The 26,307-nt window shown below is 36.6% G+C and overlaps 1 non-coding gene across 1 annotated transcript; it reads right to left on the bottom strand.

Moving 5' to 3' along the window:
• Positions 1–14,773: 14,773 nt before the first annotated feature.
• Positions 14,774–14,941, bottom strand: LOC142453859 (U1 spliceosomal RNA). The gene has a single exon (XR_012785442.1). It is a non-coding gene; the product is annotated as a U1 spliceosomal RNA (small nuclear RNA).
• Positions 14,942–26,307: the final 11,366 nt, after the last annotated feature.

Below are 26,307 nucleotides of genomic sequence, written 5' to 3'. Positions count from 1 at the left end.
GATGTGTGCCCTTGAGAAAATATGATGTTTTTAGAATATTTATGCAAAACAAATATAGGAATATATAGAGGTACTGATGACACTATATCAACTGGAAAAGTACGTGGACTGACACAGGATAGATATTTGAATGTGGTTAGTTTCCACTTTGGTTTCTAAAGAGGTGGTTTCACCTTTCCTAACCCAATATCGATATCAATACGTGTTGAATAGATTCCAACTCATGAGAGTTTCATATGCATCAGAATAGAACTTTGCTTCATTGGGGTTTCAATTGCTGATTATTTGTAAGCAAATCACAAAACCTCTCTTCCCAAATGCCTTTATTTGGTTTTGAATTGCCAAATTTTCTCTTTGCACTTGAATGCATTCACTGTTCTCACCAACTAGGGACAGTGACTCCTTTTGACCCCAGATGGCCTAATAATTGAAAATTCCCTCATGCTATAAGGTTGACATATGTGTAAGCTAGCTAGGGTCTGATATCTATCTAATCTGCATATATCCATACAAAAGTTAAATGTAGACATCTAGGAAGAATTTACTTCTACTTCAGTTAAGGGTTGACATGAGTTAGTAAACTTTGCACATCGCTCCACTTACAGAGGTTGTTAGATTCTGTTGTTGCTGTTGTGAGGTGCAATTGAGTCAATCCTGGCCTGTGTGCAATATTATGGTCATTTTGTTTTTTCTAACTGCAATGCAAAATTAAAAAAATATGAACCAGAATCATAAGTAATTTTGCCAGCCTATAATCAACAGCTAATAAAGTTTCTAGCCCACATTAAATCTTAATAAATGCATAGAAGAATAAGATAATTATTAAGAATATTTCTGTATTAATAGTAAAAAATCTAGACATAATTTTGACCTAATCTCGCTGCCAACAATGTACCAATACCCACTGACACTTGAAAGCAGATTTTTATGAACAACATTCATTCATCAATCCAATACTATTAGATCCTTGGTTGAATAATTTCTATTGCTCAATAAGCTATATCAATCATGCAAGGTAAATGTGGCACCATAGCATGTGACATACAAATGGTGCTTTCATTTTCCCAATATGTTAAACATATAGACAGATTATGACAATTTTAACATTATTTTCCTATGAATATATAGTAAAAATTTAAATGCATCCATATTAGTCATTTCATGTTTGACAACAAATTTTCAGGGGAACAAAATCTTGCTTTCTAGTTTTAGTATGAACTGGGTAAGGGATCGGGTAAGGGATCCATTCACACCTAGACCATGAAGAGCAATACAAGAAGCAGAATGTCAGCCGACAGAAATTCTACAGAGAACAAAGTTGAGAGCCCCAACTCAGAGGAGAGGGCTGAAGGAGGATGTCTTTGCAAATTCATGTTATTTTATTAAAAGATAATTTCATTGGGGGCTTGCAAGCTCTTATTACAATCTGTACATCAATTGTATCAAGCATATTTGTACATATGTTGCCATCAGCATTTTCTAAGCCTTTACTTTCTATTGAGCCTTTGGTATCAGCTCCTCCATTTCCCGTTCCTCCCTCCTCCTACTCTTGTGAAACCTTGATAAATTATAAATTATTATTATTTTCATATATTACACTGACCACTTTCTCACTTCCCCCTCGGTTTCTGTTGCTCACCGCCCTGAGCGGAGGTGATTATGTGTCGATCATTGAGATTGATTTCCTCTTCCACCCCTCCTCTCCCCACCTTCCCACTACCCTCCTTGTATCATTACATTACTCCCATTTCTGTTCCTACATTCCGTGTACTGTGATCTCTTATCTGTACCTGAATACACGCTCCCATTGAGCATGCACTGAAAGGGAGGACTTGGGTTATGAAACTGGGAGCTGAGGAAGCCTCAAGGAACCAGAATAATATTGTGTGCTTCATTGGTGCTGTGCTCTGGTTGACTTTTCTCTTCCTTGCGACCCTTCTGTGAGGAGATTTCCCACTGTCTACAGAAGGGTCTGGGGTCTCGGCTCTTGCCCCCCTCATTCTTAATTATATGCTTTTGTTTGCAAATATTTTAGGACATTAAAAGATTAAACATTATACAGGCCTTTTCTTGGTAGAAATTAGAAGAAAACATTTTACGTGGCAGAAGCAACATATTAAAAACAAGACATTTGAGAAATATAAGGTATAACAGAAACAAGTGGCATTCAGTGTGGCTGGAGCATAGAGTTGACTGGTTAGTCAGATCTATTTGGATTTTGGACAAAGTTAAAGTGAAGACATGAAGAATTGTGTGTAGGGAAGACTTATTAAGTCTATGTTTTAGATAAATGACTCCGATAGTAATATAGAGAATGAATTGGCATGAGTGAGACATTATGTGCAAGGAAAGTACTTAAAAGGTTAAAAATGATGAACTACAGTGGTAGAAGAGAAGATGGAGCTGATGAGAAGCATTAGAGTGATATTAAGAAGTAATTATCTGGAGATGAATTGGTTGAATTGAAGTGAAGTAGTGTATTTTCCTTAAAGACTAGATGAAATGAAAGGATACAATAGCACATATAATAACTTTGTTAATGGATTCTTGGTCTTGAAGGAATTCAAAGTTAATGAATTTGATTTACCCCATTCATTTTGAGCCAGAGACAAAAGCCAGAACTCTCTTTTGAAAATGAGTATTTTGAGTGCTGTTAAAAGGTTGAGGGAAAGGGCAAAGTATCATGGAGCTCATTGAAAAGAGAGGAAGATGAAACTAACCAGGTAAAGCACAAATGGATTTTCAAAGACCCCTGAAGATTCAGCTGAAGGTCAAATCTCTAGATTTGGAATAATAGTAACCTGTATGTCACTGTTAGCTGGTGGGTTCTGACTCAGCACTCAGTACAAAAGAATGAGCCTCTGCATGGTCTTGTGCCATGTTTACAATTGTTGTTATGTTTGAGCCCATTATTTCCACAATTGTGTCTAGCAATCTTATCAAGAGCCTCCCTCTTGTTCACTGTCTTTCTACTCACCAAGTACAATATCTTTCTCTAGGGACTGATATCTCCGAACAAAATGTCCAAAGGATCCAAAGTACACAAGAGAAAGACACCATCCTTGTTACTCAGGAGTATTCTGCCTGTACTTCTTCCAACTGAGTTTTGTTTTTTTGGCAGTTCATGTCACTTTTAACAAGCTTCTTCAGTACCACGATTCAAATGCATCTATTGTCGATTGGCAATCCATTCTAAAGGCTGTGATCCTTGATCTTCCATCAGCAAAGGCTTCAAGTCCTCCTCATTTTCAGGAATCAAGGTTGTATCATCTGCATAGCCAGGTTTTATAAGCCTTCCTCCAAATCCTGGAAGTAATCCAACTTTTCTCATTATTTTCCAGCATATGGGTTGAATTAGTATGATTAGAAAATGCAACCTGCTTGCTCCTTTCCTGATTCTAAACTATGCTTATTATCTTGTATTATTTGGACAATTGCCTCTTGATCCATGTACAAGTTGCCATGGGCAAAATGAAGTGCTATGGAAATCTCATTCTTCTCTTGATGATTGGTAGTTTGTTTGGTTCACAGAGTCCAATGCCTTGGCAGAGTCAATAAAATATAAGGAAAAACCTCTCTGATATTCTCGGCTTTGAGCCCACATCCTGTGCTACATCCTCTTCTGATTCTTGACTGAACATCTGGCAATTCTGTCAATATACTGTAGCAACCATTGCTGGACGATCTTCAAAATTTTACATGCAAATGAGATTAATTATATTGTTCTATAATGAGAGTGCTCTGTTGGGTACCTTTCTTAGGAATGGGCACAAATATAGACCTGTTCCAGTCAGCTGATCAAGTCTTCCAAATTTTCTGGCACAGATGAGTGAGTGCTTCGAATGCTTCACCAACTGTTTGAAGTTGGCGTTCCAAACAAGGCTCCAATTCCTGAAGGCTTCTTTTTGGCTAATGTTTTCAGAGAAGCTTGAAATTCTTCCCTGAGTACATCAAATTTTGCTCATATGCTACTTCATGAAATTGTTCAATGTTAACTAGTTCCTTTTGGTACATTTAGTTTTCTGCATTTTTTTCTATCTTCTTTTCATGCTTCCTATACCATTCAAAATTTTATCCATAGAATCTTTCAATATTTCAATTCCATACTTGAGGAGTTTGTTGTTTTTGTTTTAATTTTAAGATATGCTAAGCATACTCTTCCTTTTGTTTTTCCAACTCTGTTTTTAAATTTGACTTTATCTCCTCAAGCTGTCCCTTGATTTTTTTTATTCAGTTTTTTCACTTCATCATTTCTACCACTTGTGATAGCTACATTATAATTCAAAACAAACCAGAATCTCTTCTAACATCAGTTTTGATCTTTTCTTTCTTCCCTTTTTAATGACCCTTTCTTTCTTCATGTATGACATTCTTGATGCTCCCCACAGCTCAGCAGGTCTTCTGTCATTAGTGTTCTTGAGTTGCCCTAGAAATCCAGGTGGGATAGACTCGAGGTTATATTTTGGCTCCTGAGGACTTGTTTTAATTTTCTTCACCTTCAACCTGAGCTAACATAGGAGCAATTGATGGTCTGTTCCACAGTCATCTTCTGACCTTGTTTAACAACAAATGAGCTTCTTCCATGGTCTCTCCCCACTGATGTACTTAATTTAATTTTGTGTGTTCCCTCAGGAGAAGTCTACATGTAGAGTTTCCATTTGTGTTAGTGAAGAAAGGTAATTAGAATGAAGAAGTTGTTGTCCTTATAAATTCTATCGCGGGATCTCGAGCTTCATTTTTATCACCAAGACTATATTTTCCAACTACGGTTCCTTCTGCTTTGTGTAGAGCTTTTTCATTTCAATCACCAATAATTAGTGATCCATCTTGATTGCATGTTAGATCAAGTTCTGATTAAAGACATTTATAGGATTCTTCAATTTATAAATTATTATGTTTAGTGATTTTTGCATAAACAATTATTTTGCTGATTGGATTTCCTTGAAGATGGATAGATATAATCTTATCACAGACACCATTGAAATTCAAGATAGATATTGAAATATCCTTTTTTGACAATGAATGTAAAGCCGTTTCTCTTGCAACTGTCCTTTCCAGCATAGTAAACATTGATTTTCAGATTTCAAGGAGTCAATAGCAGTCCATTTTAGTTCACTACTAACCCCTCGGATATCAATCTTTATTTTATGTGTTCAATTTCATTTTTAACAACTCTCAAATTTCCTACATTCATACTTTGCACATTCCAAGTTCTGACTGTTTATTAGTGTTTGCAGCTGTAAAACCAAGAAACCAAATTCTCAATTTGAGTCATTTGTTATTAGCGACCTAGAGTACTGAAGCTTTACTCCATCCAAGCTGTATTCCACCCACATCATTACTGTTGACTCTAAGAAAGCAGCACTTCCTCAGTCATATTTGAGTGTCTTCCAACCTAAAGGGCTCAACTTCTAACACACTCTCTCACAGTGTTCTGCCTCTCTTCATGAGGTTTTCTGTATCTTACAAAGTTTCAAGGTTATCCATAATGTTTTCCGTGGCTAATTCATCTGAAGTGGGTGACCAATTCCTTCTCTGTAGCTCATTCTTAACCTGCAAAGCTGTCTGAAACCTTTTAACTTTGGGTGATTCGACAGATATTTGAAATACCAGTGACATAGCTTCCAGTCCTTGTGCGGCAACACACAGCCACCACTGTATGGAAAACTGGCAGACAAATAAGTGGTGGACTAACCTTTGTAGTTATACAATTTTCTCCCTGAGCCCATGCCCTCTGAAATTACTATTTTTTAATTAAAAAGGAGATTATATGATACATCAGAAAGTTGTTTTTCATTGTCTTTGTTTTGCTTTATTTTCAGGTAAATGAAGCAAGGTGAGTATATAAGGTACGCAGGGCTTGGGAGACAATAAGAAATGCGATAAATGACCAAGACTATAAACAGGAGCCATGGAAGTGTGAAATGGTTACCAGATAAGCTGACATCTGAAGGTTGGCAGTTTCAAACCACCAGCTGCTCCACAGGAGAAAACAGGGTGTTCTGCTCCCACAAACAGTGACAGTCTCAGAAATTCACAGGGACGCTGCTACTCTTTCCTATAGGATCATTATGTCATAAATAAGTCGATAGAAGTGAGGTTTTTGTTTGTTTGTTTGGTTGGTTGGTTTTTTACTGATAAGGATAATCAGCAAGAAAGGCAGAGTGGGTAAACTGCAAAAAAATAAATAGCTTATGTAGGGCTTCAAATTCATTGTCACCTAAAAAAGGGCAATCCGTGCTTTGTAACATAATTTTCTGAAGTCACTGGTTCATTGCATTCCTCTTCTGGTTCTGATTAATGCCACCTGTTTAAAATCTCTACCACTGGAAAACAAGCTCAAAGAAGTGAATGCAGGAAATATTAATAATTAGTTTGTGCCACAAGTGTAGTTAAATGAAAGGTATGATGATCATTTCTTCCTCTCTTTTCTCAGCCTGCAGGAGAATGATGGTGGTGTGTTGGCCAGTGGCAAGAGGAGTCAAATAAAACTCTCCTGGATAAGGCGACATCTTAAGTGTAAATTAAGGCTCATACCACTGAAGTGTATGGAAACATTGGAAACATCACACTCCTGTAATGAACTTTTCAGAATCAAGTACTAAAACAAATACTACTCTATTTTATTTTGAGCATAAAGCTACTACATTTATAATGTTCCATGATACCCAAAAGAGCCAGATATTTTCAGGGTGATTCACTCCTCCCCAACAACTTATCCAAGTTTTCCAGTTTTGAAAGGGTTCATTCAGCACTTTCTATTGCTCTCTGTCAGGGGCAAATATCATAGGATTTTCTTTTTTCTTGAGTACTTTCTACCTTACACTGGCTTATGTGGGCTTCACTGCATTTTAAAATCTTTTTTAATTTTTTAAAAAATTAAATTTTATACATATATTTGAAAAAATAATTTTCCCTCATTAGTTGAAACAAGGAGGCAGAGGACAGTTCAGTTGATAGGATTTGGTTTGGCGGTGTGCCCGTTTGCATGTGTATCAATTTCTGGCTCTTGCAGGCTTCATTGAATATTTTGTCTATGTGTATTTGTGTCTATTTCCACTACCAGAGAAGAAATCCATGGTTTTAGAAAGGTTATTGTTTGTAATTTCAGAGCTCTACAGTCAATATACATTGGACTTAAAAATGTACATATGGAAGTTAGGTGATAGATTTGAAATAACATTGTTAGAAAATCATATTTGATAGTTATAAATTATTTATTTACCTTAGACAGTGCTTAATACACATTAGAGTGATAGATTCCAATAGACCTCAATGTATTCAATATGGAATAAATTTATTTATAATATAAAAAATTTCATTGTCTCCAAGTCACTCCCAAATCATAGAAGCCCTAGACTTACCGTTTTGAATTGCCGAGATTAACTGTTTCCAGCAATATAAAGCCCTTATTACTCCAGTGGAAGGCATGTGGTTTCATGCAGTTGTACTTTGTGTTATTTGTCCAATGCTTAACCACTAAGGTATCAGGGGTTCTTTATGCAGAACTAGATCATGTCAAAGATAAGCGAAGATATCGGGGTCATATTGGACAGGTAATATGCAAGATGCGGTGATTAGAATGGAAAATATTTAATGTGTTCCTCCAAACATAGAGTCATGTGAAGCTTTAAGGAATACTAAAGAAATGGCACATCAATTGGTAAGTAAATGTTTAAAGCATTGCAAGGATTAAGACAGTGAAGAGAGATTCACATGCGCTAAATTGATCTGAGAAGTCTTATGGGTAAAAGGGAACCTGAGACAAATAAAGTATTTTAAATTTCTTTGAAAAAAACAACACCCCAAACAGACTATCTCTCTCTTCCCTTTCCCCATGGAACTGCATCTCCCAACAAAGCGTGGTGACGCAGCTCATTCGATCAACTAGAAGCTTCGTTAAAAACTCAGAAATTAAAAATTAAATAAAATGAAAGATCAAAAATGAATAGAAGAAACTGAAACAGGAAATAGTGTTAAAAAAGGAATTCAAGGGTCTGATTTCCAGGACTAGGAAATTTTCAAGAGAATTTCAACATCTTATTACAATTTTTTTTAAATGTGATTGATGAGTCTGCTAACTCCATGGCAATTGGTGGTAAGTATCCTAGGTTGCTGTAAGTGGCTTATGCTTCACCATATCCCACAGCTTCGGCATTTGAACTCACCCAGCAATGCCAAGAATAAAATGGTCTGATTCGGTAAATAACAGTGTCGAGAAAACCCTCTGGAACAGTTCATTTGTCATCTATGGCATCAACATGGCTTCCAAGTGACTCCACAAGAATAGGCTTGGATAACTGTTACATAGAATTGTAACAAAATGAACGGTTAATGTTCAATCATTTCAGCAGGCATATAATTAAGAACTGAAGGGAAATGTTCAACCTGGGCTGAAGGTATTTTAGAAAACCAAGGGTCCAGGTATTGATAGAATGCCAAATAATACACTTCAACAAATACATACCATTCTGGAAGTGCTTCATCATCTATGTCAATGGGGTTTTGAGAGAGTATTTCAAGCAAAATGGGTTTAAGAGTGGAAGAGGGGCATTTAAAGCTCTAGTACAGAAAAAAATAAATGACCAAGAGGAAGGCAGTTGACAGAGATGTAAGTGCCAGAAGCACCATTGTCCATTGGGTTTAAAATCAGCTAATTGCTGGAGACTGACAGAGGCAATGTCAGTGAGTAGTGTGACTTCAATGAATTGAGGAGATGGGAAAGTTAAAACATTGAGTATAGAAAATACTTTCAGGAAGTTAAATGGAAAAAGAAAATAATAATTAGGGAGTAGAAACAATGCTGTAATGAGTTAGCAGTTAGGGAATGTGCTTTCCACCCAAAGTACTGGTAATAAGATTGTGTAATATCAATGGGGAGAATTAAAAACAAAACACAAGATGATTGCCTGCATCGTATAATTACAATACAAAGGTAATTCAATGAAACAATACTCTGTTCTATTACAGAGGTCTCCTTTCCCCTGTCTCTAATACCACTGAGCAGGTAAACGGGGAAGAGATGCCAATTAAAGGTCTTGCCATTTGTTTTATTTGTTGTTTGTGTTTTGACAAAAGGAATATTTGTTTACATCAAATACTGAGTAGACAAAATGAGTAGATGTTTTAATTCTGGAAAGCAGAATATAAACAATAGAAAAGAATCGCTCAGAAGGACAGAGAGGGAAGAGTAGAGATTTGTTTTAGGCTCAATCATGGGCATCCACTGACTTTTAATCTATAGGATATGTTTCCAAACAAGATGAGACTAAAAAATGTTAGAATTCTATTTAGAAGTAGGTAATGCTATTCTTATACTCTGAAAAGAAAGTAGCTAGTTTGACTTCTTAGTGGTGGCTATCTAAAATCACATGCAGTACTTTATCAGCATTTATTAACTGTATTAATTCACGCATTTTTTTCTCATCCTAAATCCCCTAAAGTTTTAAGTTAGACAGTATGTGAGGGAACTGTTAATGGACTGTTCCCACTCTTGCTGTTCATTCTTAATTAGGAGCAAAGTTCAAGGCACTTTTATGTATGCACAATGTCTATTTTGTTGAATTGAATCTTTCATTTTACCTGAAACATCAACACGATTATATCTCAAATCAACACATGGAAAATAAACTCATTAATTAAATTTAAATTTAATACTGTGATCTGTATCATTAATAGTGATCAATAAAGCCTTGTTTATTTATATAGAATTTTGATTCAATAAAAATAATTTTCAAATAATCAGACTTCCCAAGAAGGAATTATGCGCTCGCGCACGCGCGCGCGCGCACACACACACACACACACACACACACACACACACACACCAAACGTGTGAAATTTCTCCCCTGAAAAGTGTTTAAACATCCAAAGGAAGATGGAAAATCCAAGTGGGACAGAAAGGTTTTCATGTTCTGGTTTTGGTATTTCTTAGGTTTGTGAATTGAACATTGCTGCTTACTTTCATGGGACTTCAGTTTGTTCATGATTTATTTATTTTCTTGTTAGAAAACATGTCATTTATTTTGAAAATTATAAATTTTGCTCATATAAATATGAGATATCAACACTGCATGCCTAGTTATTTCTATATATGTTTTTCACATTATAAAAGATTTTAATTACGGTTTGAAAAACAAGGTAAAGTAAAAATGGAGGCATTTATATTGCAGTTGTGAAATATAGCTACAAACAAAAAAACTCTTTTAGAAATAACACAGAAGTCATAATTACCAAAATAACACCAATTACTGACTTGACCATTCAGCATTAACTATGTTAGAAGTGGGTATTAAACCCTCATAGTCTCTAGATTGGTTGCTAAACTGTGATACATTAAACAATGAAACATAATCCTTTCCCCAAAGGAGCCTATATTTTTAATAGTTTTATTGGAATATACTTAACACATCATACTATTTAATCATTCAATCACAGACTGTATTCTTTCAAAGTAGATAAATATTTGGACATACAATTACCACAAAGCATAAAGTTCAGAGACAGAAGTGTATGCATTTCTGGGCAGACACATGGTAGGGAGGTATCAACTCTACATAATGGAATCAGAGAAATTTTCTAGAAGAGAAAGGGGTAGTTTGAAGATGAATGAGAATTTACCAAAAGACCAAGCAATAAAGGAGATGTTTCAGTCCCAAATAAGAACAAAGGACCAATATGCCAAGCATAATGGTGAATGAGTTTGGGGTCCTTAGATGTTCAATATAAAATAAAAGAGAGAACACTGGTAAAACCAGGAAGAGCCAATGTTCCAGAAAAAAATAAGTCAATATTTTCATAGCATCTTTCTCCTTTGGAAAATTGTATAAATATGTATATATATACACACACTGATATGTGTACATATATATTGTTGCTCTGTCAATAATTATCTAGAAACAATTCTTTGGAACCAACTCAACAGCACCTAATAGAACAAGAAACAATGATAGGTCAGTAATACAGCCAACACCCAAATCAAGGATCCTAACACCATTCTCCAATATCAATAACTAGCGATCCCTGGAGAACTGACAGAGTCTGTGGTGAAATACCACAAGATGGTCCTTGAGTATCTTTTTTTATTTTAAATTATTTTATTGGGGCTCTTATAACTCTTATCACAATCCACATAACCAGCCATTGTGTGTCAAGCATTTGATGACATTAAGCAATACTCTAATCAAGATTTCTAGCTTTCTGTACCAGCCTTATTTCTAACCAGACTGGTGTCAATTCATGAGTATGTATAGATGCAATTCAGCACTCATCCAAAATTGTCCATTGTTGTCTGAAAATGCAGCCCAGTGGGAGTCTCAGAGTTGCCACGATCTAAGTTAGTGCTATTTCTGCAAATTGCACTTTTGATGATGTTGTTCAGGATTGAGAAGAGGCAAGAGGGATTAACACTGCGTCCAAGAGCAAATTTCGCCTGACTGGGAATGGGAGTGCTGCCTGAGGCCACTCCTTGATATGTGAGAGCAAAAACAAACACAATGAGATCATGTGCTCTCATGATACTCAATTTTTACTTTGAAAACATACTGCAATGTCTAATTAATTGAATTCTGTAGTGTTATTTCTAATTAGGAATATGCAATTTTTGATGACACTTTGTGCATTAAAATTAAAAGAATCCTATCCTAAATTTTATGTATTTTATGTACAACTCTTTCCATATTAGATGCAAAACATATTAAAACACTCATTTAAAAATGAGTTGATAGCAAATGATCCTTGAACTAACTACAAGCTTTTGTTTCTTGATGTGTTTTATTTTGTTCTTTGTCAGTGGTTTGTTGTTGCTTAGTTGTATGCTCTCGCTTTGTTTTCCTCTGTCTTGTTTCTGTGCATGTTATTATCTCCACAGGTCTGTCTAAATAAGATAGGCTGGATGAACGATCTGGAGGAAAAACAATGGGACTGACAGTTCCGGGGGAACTTGGGATAGGGAGAGGTGGGGGGTAAGCAAGTGGTGTTCACAAACCCAGAAAAGGGAGCAACATAGGATCCAATTTGGTGGTGAGGTGGGAGTGGCAGGCCTGGTACAGAATGATCAAGGGTAAGGTTATGTAAAGAAGAGGTATAGCTATAACCCAGGTGGGGACAGAGCATGATAGTGGGGCAGGAGGAAAGTCAAGGGAAATAGAGGAAAGAGCTAGGAGACAAAGGGCATTTATAGAAGGCTAGACAAAGAAATGTACATATGCAAACATATATATGATGATGGGGAAATAGATCTATGTGCCTATATTTATAGGTTTAGTATTAAGGTAGCGGAGGGACCTTGGGCCTCTACTCAAGCACTCTCTCAACGCATGAATACTTTCTTCTATTAAATTGGCATTCTATGATGCTCACCCACCTGACACAACCACTGAAGCCAAAGTGGGTGAACAAGTAAATGTGGTGAAGAAAGCTGATGGTGCCTGGGTATCAAAAGAGTTAGCATCTGGGGTCTTAAAGGCTTGAAGATAAACAAGTGGCCATCTAGCTCAGAAGCAACAAAGTCCACATGGAATAACACATCAGCCTGTGTGATCACGTGGTACCAAAGGGATAAGTTATCAGGCATCAAAGAACAAAAAATCATATCATTGGCTGCACACCTCCATGACAGGATCATCGAGGACAAACGGGTGCATAAGCAAATGTGGCGAAGAAAGCTGATGATACCTGGCTATCAAAAGAGATAGTGTCTGGGGTCTTAAAGGCTTGAAGGTGAACAAGCGGCCATTTAGCTCAGAAGCAACAAAGCCTACATGGAAGAAGCAAACCAGCCTGTAGAAGCAAAGCCTACATGGAAGAAGCAAACCATCACGAGGAATCGAAGGGATCAGGTATAAAGCATCATTAGAACAAAAAATCTTACCATAGTGAATGAAGGGGGCAATGCAGAGTGGAGACCCAAAGCCCATTTGTCAGCCACTGGAGATCCCCTTACAGAGGGGTCTAGGGATGGAGACGAGTCAGTCAGGGTCTTTCTTCAAAAGAAGATGGCCATACTGATTTAATACATTTTGGAGTTCCTGGTAGCATTGTATAACCATTTTAGAATGAAGTTGCGATTATATTTAAAGCCTTTCAATGAAGGACCCTTTGTCTCAGCACTCCTCTCAGCTCAAGAACTTGTCTAAGGTGTTCATGGAGAGTTTGGCTATTAAAACCACTGGGACCCAAAATTGACAGTTTGAATTTTATGTAGATAAATTCAGGAACAAGGCCAATTATCTGTAATGTAATGATTTATAGGTCAAACATGGTTATAAACTACTATAAAAATCATATTATTTTAAAAATAGTCAACAGGTGATGGCACATATTTATTTTAATAAAATTATTTTTAAATTGATTTTATTGATGGGAGGGTGGAAAGCTCTTTGGTGCAATGCAAATGTTAATTTTGTAAAATAACAATTTCTCATATGTTTAGAAAGATTAAAAGAAACTTAGAATTATGAATCCTTCTACCAAGGAATATTATTTCCATAATTGAATTATTTAAATATAAGTTATCAAATATTATATTTGAAATCAATTATCCAAATGTTTAATTTTTTTTCTTTCTGTGTTGATGACATAGTAACTGTGTATACTTTAAATTTGGGAGCAACATACAATTGTATATCTAATTAATATCACTTCATAATTTATAATAAATCATTTGTTCTTTTAATATAACCTATCTTTAATTTTATTTTACAATCTATCATTAACTTTCACAACCTCAAGATCAGAGATTGTTGAAGTTAAGGAAAGCTATTATAGATATCATCTGAAGAAAACAACTATAAAATGATTTAATCCTATGTCTGCTGTTTGAAGACTCTACACTGATACTTTATTTTAACCTAGTAGTAAATGTTTATTCTAGGCTTTTTGTTGTATTTAAAAGCATGATTGAAATAGAGCATGAGTATACAATTACTGCTACCCCTTCATATTATGCTCATTGAAGACATTATTTTCTATCTAAATGTATAAGTTGATACTAAACAGTTCTTGTCTTCAACTTATTAAGGAAGGAAACAAGAAATAGTACAAAATTCAAACTGGGTTATGGAAGTCAAGAAAAATTTGAAATATTTTAAAATGAAGGCACAGATTTCAATCCAGTTCTCAATGTAAAGGGTCTCGTGAGCCTTGAAAGAGTCATTTCATATTAGTTAAGAGAGAGAAGCATTAGGGGAATATTCTTGAATATGCAAATTAACCAGTATTAATTAGCTCCAGCAGCCATATATTTTAAGTTTAAATGTTAGAACTTAGCTAAGGCAATAAGACCAAATCAGGTCTCAGTAATTTACATTTTTATAGTTCTTCCTAAAGCAATCTAGGATTGACTGTCATTATCCAAAGAGGACATCAGCGAGTGTGTAAAATGCACTGCCTCTCTAGGCTATTCATTGAAGTATAACCCCTTGTCAATTCTCTATACTTCTGCTTAAATTGGTAATACTTTAACAAGACTTACTCTTTTCTATGTCATTGGGCTATGGTAAACATATCTCTGAAATCAAGTGATATTTAGGAGATAACAGTCGCATTCCATTTTCTACAGGATCAGCTCCTTTTCTCTAGCCTCTTTCGTTTTCAATGCTTTATCTTCTTAAGGCGCCTGCTAGGTTCCTTCATGAGGGGTTCACTTCACCAACGCATCTAAGAAAACCAGGAGTCTGGATTGAAATGGCTTTGTGTTTTCACCAGAATTCTTATTTAATCAAGTTAGTCACTCTATAGAATGTTATCCACACCCCCCCCCTATTTTTTTTTACAGGAGAGAGCACGAACACAGTCCCCCACTACCACAAACTATGCAGCTGAGTTTCCCACATTTGGGGAAATCCCAGGGGTCAGCACATCCAGAGTGCAGTGGATAAATCTCGCCCTGGGAAAACCACCTACCTTCCTGATCATGGTGTCTCCCATGTAGGGTAAGTATTAGAATGTTATCCTATGAATAAGTGTAAAGTAATAAAATTTTTCGTAAAATCTTTTTGGAGATTTTAAAGATTTAGAAAAACAACTTGATAAGAAAGTCTCAGACAGGTAAGAAATTCTGCCTCATTTGGTCTTGCTGCATGATCGTAGAAGACACATTTTCTCCTGGAGAAGCCTGTTGATTACAGGGGCAATACACAGCACTGACCTATTTCAAAAGGAGGCTGTTAAGAGGTTGCATTGCTCTGTTCCAGACAGGCTATTTCCAGGAAAGTAAATCCCTGGGGGAGATTTCAAAGGATAGAGTTTCTAAAACTGTATATTGAAAAGGCTAATTTTATCCAAACCTTATTTTCATCATACTTTAATGCAGAATCCTTGCCTCTGAGGCCTCATATGAGTGGCCTCATTTTCTAGGCATTCGGTCTAATTTACTGCTGATGGGGTAAGGTTAAGCCAACAAGATTTCCTAATGATGGACTTCCCAGAATCAATATCAGTCGTCAAGAAGATAATAGGGTCACCAGAACCACAATTCTGAAAGTGATAGGTAAGAAGAATTAGCCATGAGGCAGGACCTCAATGCCTTTACCCATGTAGATTGTGGATAATGTGCTTTCAGGTAATTGCTATTTAAGAAGCATATTTGAAGTCATAATATAAAATAATACCTTTATTGTTATCTAAGATACATTGAAATTTTCAACATCGTCTTTTCTTATTAATCCCCTCAATTAAAAAATATTCAAATTACTATTTCTTTCCTAGGATGATGTTCTCAAGATTACGGAGTATGTCATGGTTAGTAATAATAATTTCCTTGCTTCTTTCTTCAATACCTTTCCCACCTTCAAATCAAACAAAAAAACAAAAAAAATCACCTTGGCCAGGCCTTTTCAAGATTTGTTTTTTTAGTGGCAAATATTTAATAGATTCACTTTATCATATTTGTCTAATCTATCAGTATGAGGAGAGCCCTCCTGATGATGTAAGAAACACCTCCGTCAGAATTTGAGTCCACAGCCATGCTGCCAAAGAGAGATGTGTCTGTCTTCTCCGTTAGACAGTCACAGCCCAGGAACCTGATTTAGAATCACTGTGAGTCAGAATTGACTGGATAACAGTGACTGCCTGGTTTATCCGTATGGAAAGTACTTTTTCTAACTTTTTATAATTAAAACTACTGACTTACTAGATTTTACTGTATCTTCCCATAGTGTATTGCTCCTTTTTTTTGACAAGGAAATAATCTGTATACAAATATTTTGCTTAATATTTTTCTTAATATTTAATATATTCGTGAGTCATATTTTCTACAATACTGCTTTGTTATCTTCCTTGTTTCTTTCTTGCAGTCAAAGTTTCTTTCTTGATTACAGCACTGAACTCAAGGTTAGATAAATCACAGACAATGAATTATGATATTACTCCCACAATTGGTCCCAACCAGTGATGTTTTAATGGTTTAAGACTTCCTTGAGAATCTAATGAAATCTGTCAGTGTTCTTCCCAGAGGTGAAGAGCTATGAGTGTGTTAATAAAGACATTTTCATAACTGACTTGGAGAGCTTATTGTACAGACAGAGTTGCCTATCTAGTTCTCTGAGGAATGAGTAAATCCAGGACACAATAATAAAGTCCTGGCCTATCTCTTTCAGCACTCTTCATTATTAATAACCCCGGAATTATTATTACCGTTAATAATATCTGGCAAGAAACAAATATTGAAGTTTTGTCTCTTTTCTCACAATTAACCTTGCAGGTTTTGGCCTCTACCAATAATATAAAGAAATATATTCTAACTAATCCCTAAGTACAAAATAGAGATATTCCTTAAAATCAAAAGGAGCAGAACCTGTGGCACATCAGAAAGACAGTCAATAAATAAAACTAGAATTTTAGATAAAACATAGCTACTATAATGAACTATTATGCCTTTTCTAAAATTTTATTTTATATTTATTAGCTAGCTTTCTGATGTGCCACCGATTTTTTTTCCTCACTGATTGTCGCTACTACAAATGCCACCACTTTTATCTTTCCTTCGGTTGTACTGTGGTGGCTTGTGCGTTGCTGTGATGCTGGAAGCTATGTCACTGGTCTTTCAGACACAAGCAGGGTCCCCAGTGAAAAGGATTCAGCATGCCTTGCAGACTGCAAACAGACTCTGAAGGAGTAGGCTGTCCTTTGCAGAGGAATTAGCCACTGAAAAGCTTACAAAGAACAGCAGAACATTGTCGGAGATACTGCTAAAAGACTAAAGGAACTCCAAAGATGACTGAGGAACAGCCTTCTCAAAGTGGAGTCCATTATAATGATTTGGATGGAGTAAAGCCTTTGGGACCTTCATTTACTGATGGGGAATGACTCAGAATGAGAAGAAACAATCGCAAATACCTATTAATCATTGGAGCTTCGAATGTATAAAATATGAATCTAGGAAAATAGAAAATCATCAAAAATTAATTAGAATGCATGAAGATTTCTATCTGAGGTTAATACCTGAGGTGTTTGTGAGCTGAAATGAACTGGTATTGGTCACTTTGAATCTGAAAATCATATGTTTTGCTATGCCGGTAATGAAAGATTCAAGAGGAATGGCATTACATTTGTTGTCCAACAGGGCATTTGAAGTTCTATCATCAAGTACAATAATTTCTGTGATAGGATGATATCCACCCACATACAAGGAAATCCATTTAATGCAACTATTATTCAAATTTATGAACCAACCCCTAAAGCAAGTGATGAAAATATAGGAGACTTTTAACAATGTTTTCAGTCTGAAATTGATCAAAATATGCAATCACAAAGCATTTATAATTTTGATGATTGGATTGCAAAAGTGGGAGACAGAGGAAGAAACAAACTTTGAAAAATATGGCACAGCGATGGAACTAAAGCTGAAGATCATGTGAGAGGCTTACAAGAACGACTCCTTCAGCCCAAATACCCCTTTTCAACAACACAAAAGGTGACAGATTACACACAGGGACTTCATCAGATGGAATAATAAAAAAAAATTTGACTGCTCTGTGGGAAAAGATGATAGAGAGGTTCAATATCAGCAGCTAAAACCAGGCCAGGGTCAACTATGGGACAGATTATAAATTCAGTATGATGCTGAAGAAAATTAAAACAAGTCCAAAGCGTCAAAATATGATGTTGAGACTAACCCACTTGAATTTTGCGAATATCTTAAGAACAGATTTGGGGCATTGAACACTAATGTCAGAAAACATGATGAACTGTTGGATAGCACCAAAAGCATCATACACGAAGAAAGCAAAAGGTATTGCTGAAACCCAGGTGGGGACTGAGCATGATAGTGGGACAGGAGAAAAGTCAAGGGAAATAGAGGAAAGAGCTGGGAGGCAAAGGCCATTTATAGAGGTCTAGAAAAAGACATGTACATATGCAAATATATTTATATATATAGATCTAATGCCTATATTTATAGGTTTACTATTAAGGTAGCAGAAGGACATTGGGTCTCAAGTACTCCCTCAATGCAAGAATACTTTCTTCTATTAAATTGGCATTCTATGATGCTCATCTTCCCGACACAACCGCTGAAGACAAAGAGGGTGAATAAGCAAATGTGGGAAGAAAACTGATGGTGCCCAGCTATCAAAAGATATAGCATCTGGGGTCTTAAAAGCTTGAGCGTAAACAGGCGGCCATTTAACTCAGAAGCAACAAAGCCCACAGGGAAGACCACACAGCCTGTGTGATCATGAGGTGCTGAATGGATCAATTATCAGTCATCAAGGAACAAAAAATCATATCATTGGGTGCACACCTCCATAAGATTGCTGAGGACAAACGGGTGCATAAGCAAATTTGGTAAAGAAAGCTGATGGTGCCCGGCTATCAAAAGGTATAGCGTCTGGGGTATTAAAGGCTTGAAGGTAAACAAGTGTCCATCTAGCTCAGAAGCAACAAAACCCCTGGGGTCTTAAAGGCTTGAAAGTAAACAAGTGGCCATCTAGCTCAGAAGCAACAAAGCCCACATGGAAGAAGCACACCAGCCTGTGCAATCAGGAGGTGTCGAAGGGAATAGGTATAAGGCATCATCAGAACAAAAATATCTTACCACAGTGAATGAGGTGGGGAGTGCAGAAAGGAGACCCAAAGCCCATTTGTCGGCCACTGGAGATCCCCTTTCAAAGGGGTCTAGAGGAGGAGACAAGCCAGTCAAGGTGCGATGTAGCACTGATGAAAAATACAACTTTCCTCTAGTTCCTAAGTGCTTCCTCCTCCCTTGCCATACTATCATGATCTGAATTCTACCTTGCAAGTCTGGCTAGACCAGAGGATGTACGTTTGGTACAGATAGGAACTGGAGACATGGGGAATCCAGAGCAGATGACACCTTCAGGACCAGTGGTGTGAATGGCGATACTGGGAGGGTTGAGGAGAGCTGGTTGGAAAGAGGGAACCGATTACAAAGTTCTGCATGTGACCCCCTCCCTGGGAATGGACAACAGAAAAGTGAGTGAAGGGAGATATCAGACAGGGCAAAATATGACAAAATAATAATTTAAAATTATCAAGGGCTGATGAGGGAGAGGGGAGAGAGGGGAGCGGGGAGGGAAAGGAAAAGTGAGGAGCTGATGCCAGGGCCTTAAGTGGAGAGCAAATGTTTTGAGAATGATGAGGGCAATGAAAGTACAGATGTGCTTTATACAATTGATGTATGTATTGATTTTGATAAGAGTTGTATGAGCCCCTAATAAAACAATAAATAAATAAATATTTTAAAAAGAAAGCAAAAGGTCACTTAAAGACAGGAAAGAAGGAACAGATTCAAGCAGAAGTCACAAGAGACAACGAAACTGTTTCTAATTTAAGAATATCTAAGAAAAATGGAAGAAAGGATGGAGTCAAAGAGATGAACAGGAAATTTCAAAGGAGAGCTCAAGATGACAAAGTAAAATATAATGTAATGTGGAAGACCTCCAGATGGTAAACAAAACAGGATGAACACATCAGTATATCTTAAATGGAAAGAATTCAAGAAAGTATTCAAACCTTGCATTACACGTTCAGATTCTATGGGAAACATTTAATGGTGCGGGAAGCATAAAAAAAAAAGATGGGGGGGGGGGATACAGTTATTGTACCAAAAAGAGCTAGTCTAAATCCAAGCATTTCCAAACATAGCATATGATTAATAACCAATGGTACTTAAGGAAGAAACCCAAGCTGCACTGGAGTCATAAGCAAAAAACAAGTTTCCAGCAACTTATGAAATACTAAGTGAAAGATTTCAACCAGTTTATGAAGCACTGGAAGCACATGCTATTCTATGTCAAGCAATTTGGAAAACAGCTGCCTGGTCAATTGGCTGGGAGAGATTAATTTTGTTCCCATTTCAAAGAAAGGCAACTCCACAGAATGTGCAAATTATAGAACAAAATCATTAATATCACAAGCAAGTAAAATGTTGTTGAAGATTCCCTACAACAGCTGCAGTAACACTTTGACAAGGAGCTGCCAGTGATTCAGACTGGATTCAGGTGAGGACTTGGAACAAGAAATATAATTGCTGGGGCTGGATGAATCGACTGAAAACAGAGAATACCAGAAACATGTTTATTTGTGTTTTATAGACTATGACAAGCCATTTGACTGTGGACCATAACAAACTATGGACAGCCTTGAGAAGAGTGGGGATTTCCGAACACTTCATTGCGTTCATGTGGAACCTAAGTATGCATAAAGTAGCTTTTGTATGAGCAGAAAAAGAGAACAAAAGATGGTTTAAAATCAAAGGATAAACATCAGGGCTTCATCCTCTCTCCCTGCTTGTTTGTCTGTATGCTGAGAAAATAACCAGGGGATATTGCTGACATGAAGACTGCATTATCAGGATTGGAGGAAGGCTTGTTAACAAACTGTGATCTATGTTGAAACCACCTTGCTTGCTGAAAGTGAGGAGGACTTGAATCCTTGCTGATGAAGGTCAAGGACTGCAGCTATCAGGATGGATTGTAACTCAATGTCAAGGAGACCCAAATCCTCACAACTGGGGCTGGAGGTAACATCAGGATGAATGGAGAAAAGATTGAAGTTGTCAAGGGTTTCACCTTGCTTGCATGCTGAAGAAAAATCCATGCATTGCATGTGGTGGCAACGCATTTTTAAAGTATCAAGTATACTACCTAGAGAATAAACCGATCTAGCTTGGATGAAGTACCATCAGAATACTCAATAAAGTGATTTAAAAATTACAGTCAATATGCTGATACCAAGGACTAAGGAGAAAGAAAATCTTTTGAATATGATGATGGCAATGAATGTACAAATGTGCTTGACATATGTATGTATGTATGTATGGATTATGATAAAAGCTAAAAGCTATAAGAGGTCCCAATAAAGCTATTTTTTAAAAAACTAAAAAAAGAATGAACAAAATATTCTAATTAAAAAAAAAGTGAGGATGGCAAGATTTCTACTCCAGTATTTTGGATATGTTGTAAGGGGGAAACAGTCCCTGGGCAAAGATGGCTTAACACAGGGGCTGCAACAATGGGTTGCAACATACCTGTGAGGATGGGACTTTCCCTGGTGGTGTTTCCTTCTCTTTTTCCTATGGTTGCTATGAATCAGAACCAGCTCTTGGCACCCACCAACAACAGATATTTAAGACCAGGAAAATGTAAAATAATGTATCCCGGTATTATTTTTTTAACCTTTCCAAGATATTGAATAGACTCAGTTACTCAAAGGATATTATAAATTGTACCCATGTTAGTCTGGGTACATTAGAGAAACAAATCCACAGAAACTCGTATTTATAAGAGAGAGTTTTTTTATAAAGGGTAAGTGCACATCAAGAAAACATCCCAACCCAGGGCTGTCCAAGCCCACAAGTTCAACATTAACCTCATATGTCTGACACCAATCCACAAAGAAACTCCTTCATCTCACAAAACACACACATGACACCAACTGCAGGAAGAAAGCTGAGTCAGTGAACACGTAAGCATCTCAGCACTGGCAGGGGTCTCTACACAGCTGCTCCACCACCCAGGGCTGCATCAGGGTAGGTCCATATGGCTTCTCCTCAGGGATGTCTTGCAGGAAGTGAGCCTTGCAAGCTGAAGCAGTGAACTAGCTAAGGCAGCTGCACTCTGGTCTGACCATCACAAAGCAAGAGAACCAAGAACTAGAAAGGGGAGGCTCACTGAGCCATTTATCTTTCTACTCTTCAATTAACCCCACATGTGTTTATCAGTCAGGTTGGCACAATAAACTTTAACTCAGTACCTTACTAATGGCATAATTATAGGTCACTTTTTGAAGTCAATTTTTCCATATTCATGAAAGCTTTTGACCTGGCAATTGAACTTTATTCAAAGATACATAAACAAAAATATTCATTTATTTCAGGTTTTTAACAGTTGAACTCTTGCATTATATGAAATTTCTCTCAACAATGAAATGACAAGTTAAATGCAATATCTGTACAATGGATTATGGAACAATCATTTAAAAGAAGACACATAAACATAGAACTTTACCTTTGGTTTCAGGGCATGTATGACAAATTTGCCAGTATAAAAGGAAGCTTCACAACACTAGGTAGTAGCTTTTACTTGAGAGAAAATAGATGTATTTTCCTAATAAATACTTATAGTACTTTAAAATCATTTTGACACTTTAATATTTGGATTGTGTTTAATAAACTTTCACAAATGCTCAAAGCTGGAGGAAATGTTTTCCTAGGATCAGAAGAACTTGCGCATGTGGTCTTCATTTGTACATGTACATTGTGTGTATAAAGAGTTGTGGGGGAGCTGCAGGGTAAGCAATCGACTGCTGACAGCAAGGTGGTGGGTTTAACTCCCCTCGCTGCTCCAACAGTGAAATATGAGACTGTTTGCACCTCAATAACCTTACAACCTCAAAAACCCTGCAGCGGGTTACGACGAGTCAGAATTGACTCGATGGCAGTGGATTTGTGTGTGTGCATTTGTGTATGGGTACGTGTGTTTGAAAGAATGTCTCTGTGCATGCATTCAGTATAAAATCTAAGAAAAGAAAGGGCCTTGCTTTGCATTATTCTTGAACATTCTGACTCAAACACAGACTCTCAAGTTTCTTTAATATTGGGCAAAATTCTCAGGAGCAGTTTGGTCTGGAAAAAGAAAAATTGTAGGCCATTGACACACAAAGACTGTTTTTTACTGAATATCAGTTGATAGAACAGCTTTCTGCATTATGAATTAATTAGCAAATGCAGTTAATTTTTCAGAATCTATTTTAAGACTTAATTAAGTCTTTGTCTTTGTTTCTATATTACTCTGCCTTTGAAATAAAGTTATAGAAAGATTAGTCTCTCTAAGATTATTATAAATGTGAACAATTAGCTCTGCCATCATGCATTATATACATGGTAGACTTTTCTTTAATTGAATTTTTAACAATTACTGTAAATAATTTAATTTGTTATAAAGTTTCTGATTAAATGTACCAAGGGTGTTGAATTATTATAAAGGTGAGTCAAATGCTTAAATAATGCCAGAGTTTAAAAGACAGAAATAAAAAAAATATTTTGAACTTTAAAATTAATTTTGATTTTTAAATTGATTTTTACATAATTTAAAATATGGAAAGTATAAGAATAGAATTAAAAAATCCTAAGAAAAATATATTTTAATTGAACAATTATTTTCATTTTGTTCCATTTCTTCTCTCATTCCTTCTATTTTCATTCCAGTATATTAGAAAAATTAGAGAAGTTAATATTTATATAAAAGCATCATTTAGTCCACAGTCTATATTTACATTTAGTGAATTATCCCCCAAATATCTTTTGATCTTTTTTTTCTGATCTAGAGTTAGACATTGCATAATAATTTCTTCTTAAGCTCATTTGATTGAGAATAATTTCCCGGTCTTTGTGTATTCTGAACCTATCAACTTAATAACATACAGGAATCAAACTGACTACATCACTGGGAATAAATGATGTAGAAGCTCACAATCATCAGCCAAAACAAGGTCGGGGCAGTAGACTATCAATTTCTCATATGTAAGAAAATTCAGGTTGAATTTGATGAAAATTGAAAAAATAGTGTGTGTCACAAAATACAACCTTGAGTATATCTCATGAGTTTAACAGCATCCAGAGAACAGATTTAACGTACTGAACATTAGTGATTGCGGATCTGAAGAACTGTGGCATGACTTTAAGAACATCATACATGAAGGATGCAAAAGGTCATGAAAAAGTCAGGAAAGAATGTTAAAACCAAATGGGATGTCAGAAGAGACCCTCAAAGTTGTCCTAAAACGTAAAGTGACTGAAGCATATACAAGAAATGATGAAGTAAAATACCTGAACACAAAATGTCAAAGGCAGCTTGAAAAGACAAAATAAAGTATTAGAAATTACATGTGGGAATACCTGGATTTAGAAGCCCAAAGGGAAGAACACTTTCAGCATAGCTCACACTGAAAGAACTGATGAAAAAAACGGTCTCAAGTTGCCAACTGAATGATTCTATGAGCACAAAACTGAACGCTTCAGGAAGCATCAACAGAAGATGGAAGACAAACACAGTCACTATACCAAGAAGTAGTTGGCATTCATCCATTTCAAGCTATAGTGGATGACCAATGTGGTAGTAACATAATTTCATGTCAACTTGATAAATAGGTGTAGGGTGGAGTCTAGCCTGTCAGTCAGGTCACCGCCTAATGATGCTTCCAGGTGGGTGTGGCCTTCTCATGAGGATTCTGGGGACTTCCTTGCTCTCTGCCTTCGTCTCCCTATTGACATGCCACATGGAGACTTGCTGAGCCCTGCCAGAGTCTGTCTGTCTGTCTGTCTGTCTGTCTGTCTGTCTGTCTGTCTGTCTGTCTCTCTCTTTCTCCCTCCCTCCCTCACCTTCCTGTTGAAGAGGCACACTCAGAGAGCTGGAGTAGCCACATGGAGACCTATTCTATGCTGGCATGCTTCCACTACTACAAGACTTTGGATCCACAAGACTTTGTACCCACAGACCTGTGACCTTCCTGCATTTTGCATCATTGCACATGGCTGCATGAGTCTGAAAAGGGACTTATAGTCTAGTATTGAACTTCTGCACTAATATTGGATTTATGGACTTGATCCTGACTGGGCTGGGATGTTTTCATAATATACAATTACTCTTTGAGATAAAGCTCTTTCTTATACATACATGAGTGCCCCTGAACTTGTTTCTCCAGTTAATCCGGCCTAACACAACCAAGAACCTACAATACAGAAGAAAGACGCACAAGCTACACTGAAGGCAATAGTGAAAAACAAAACACCCCAATAAGTGATTGAAAACTAATTGAGATGTTTTAACTAGCCAATGAAACACTGGAAGCACTCAGTCCTCCAAACCATGAAATCTGGAAGTTGACTACCTGGTCAGTTGACTGAAAGAGGCCATATTCATACCCATTCAAAAAAAAAAAAAAGAGACCCAACAGAATTTGGGAATTATATAACAATATCATTAACATCACATGCAATTACATTTTTGCTTGGAGAACATTCAACAGTGTTTACTAATGTATTTTGATAGGGAGCAGTCAAAAATTGAAGCCAATTCAGAAGAGGGTCCAGCATGATATAGATGTATATCATAGATGACATAAAATAGACTGTGACTGAAAATAAGAAAATACAAAAAGATATTTTCTTGTGAATTATTGACTATACAAAAACCCTTCACAGTGGGAATCATAACAACTTATGGGGAATGCTGAGAAGAATGTGAATTCATTGCATTCATGTGGAACAGGTACGTGGTCTAAGAAGCAGTCGTTTGAACAGAGCAAGGGGTTATTGCATGGTTTAAAATCAGGAAAGATTTTTGTCAAACTCGATGGCATCTTTCATTATGCTTATTCATTTCTATGCTGAACTATGAACCAAGATGCTGGACTATATTTAGAAGCATGAGACAGCAGAATTGGAGGAAGGCTGAAAAACAACCTAGGACGTGCAAAGGGAATAACTTTGTCTACTGGGAGAAGGACTTGGAGAGATTCCTAATGAGGATCCAGCACTGAGCCATCAGTATGGATTAAAGCTCAATGTAAAGAAAACCCAAATATTCACAACTCAGTCAAGAGACAACATCATGATAAACAGAGAGATGATTGGAATTGTCAAAGACTTCATCTTGCTAGGATCCATGATCACTGTTCATGGAATCGGCAGTCAAGATCAAGCGATTAAATGAGCCTTTGCATTTGTTAAATTTGCAGCACAAGGCTTCTTTAAAGTGTTAAAGATGAGGGCAAAAATGGGCCAAACAACGGAAGGAATACAGAGTCACTGGACCAGAAAGAAGTGATCCACATTCTGGACTCAAG

This window comes from Tenrec ecaudatus, chromosome 7 (assembly GCF_050624435.1).
Source record: "Tenrec ecaudatus isolate mTenEca1 chromosome 7, mTenEca1.hap1, whole genome shotgun sequence".
NCBI lineage: Eukaryota > Metazoa > Chordata > Mammalia > Afrosoricida > Tenrecidae > Tenrec > Tenrec ecaudatus.
The sequence above is the reverse complement of the archived record's forward strand: the minus strand, read 5'-3'. Positions and strand labels throughout refer to the sequence as shown.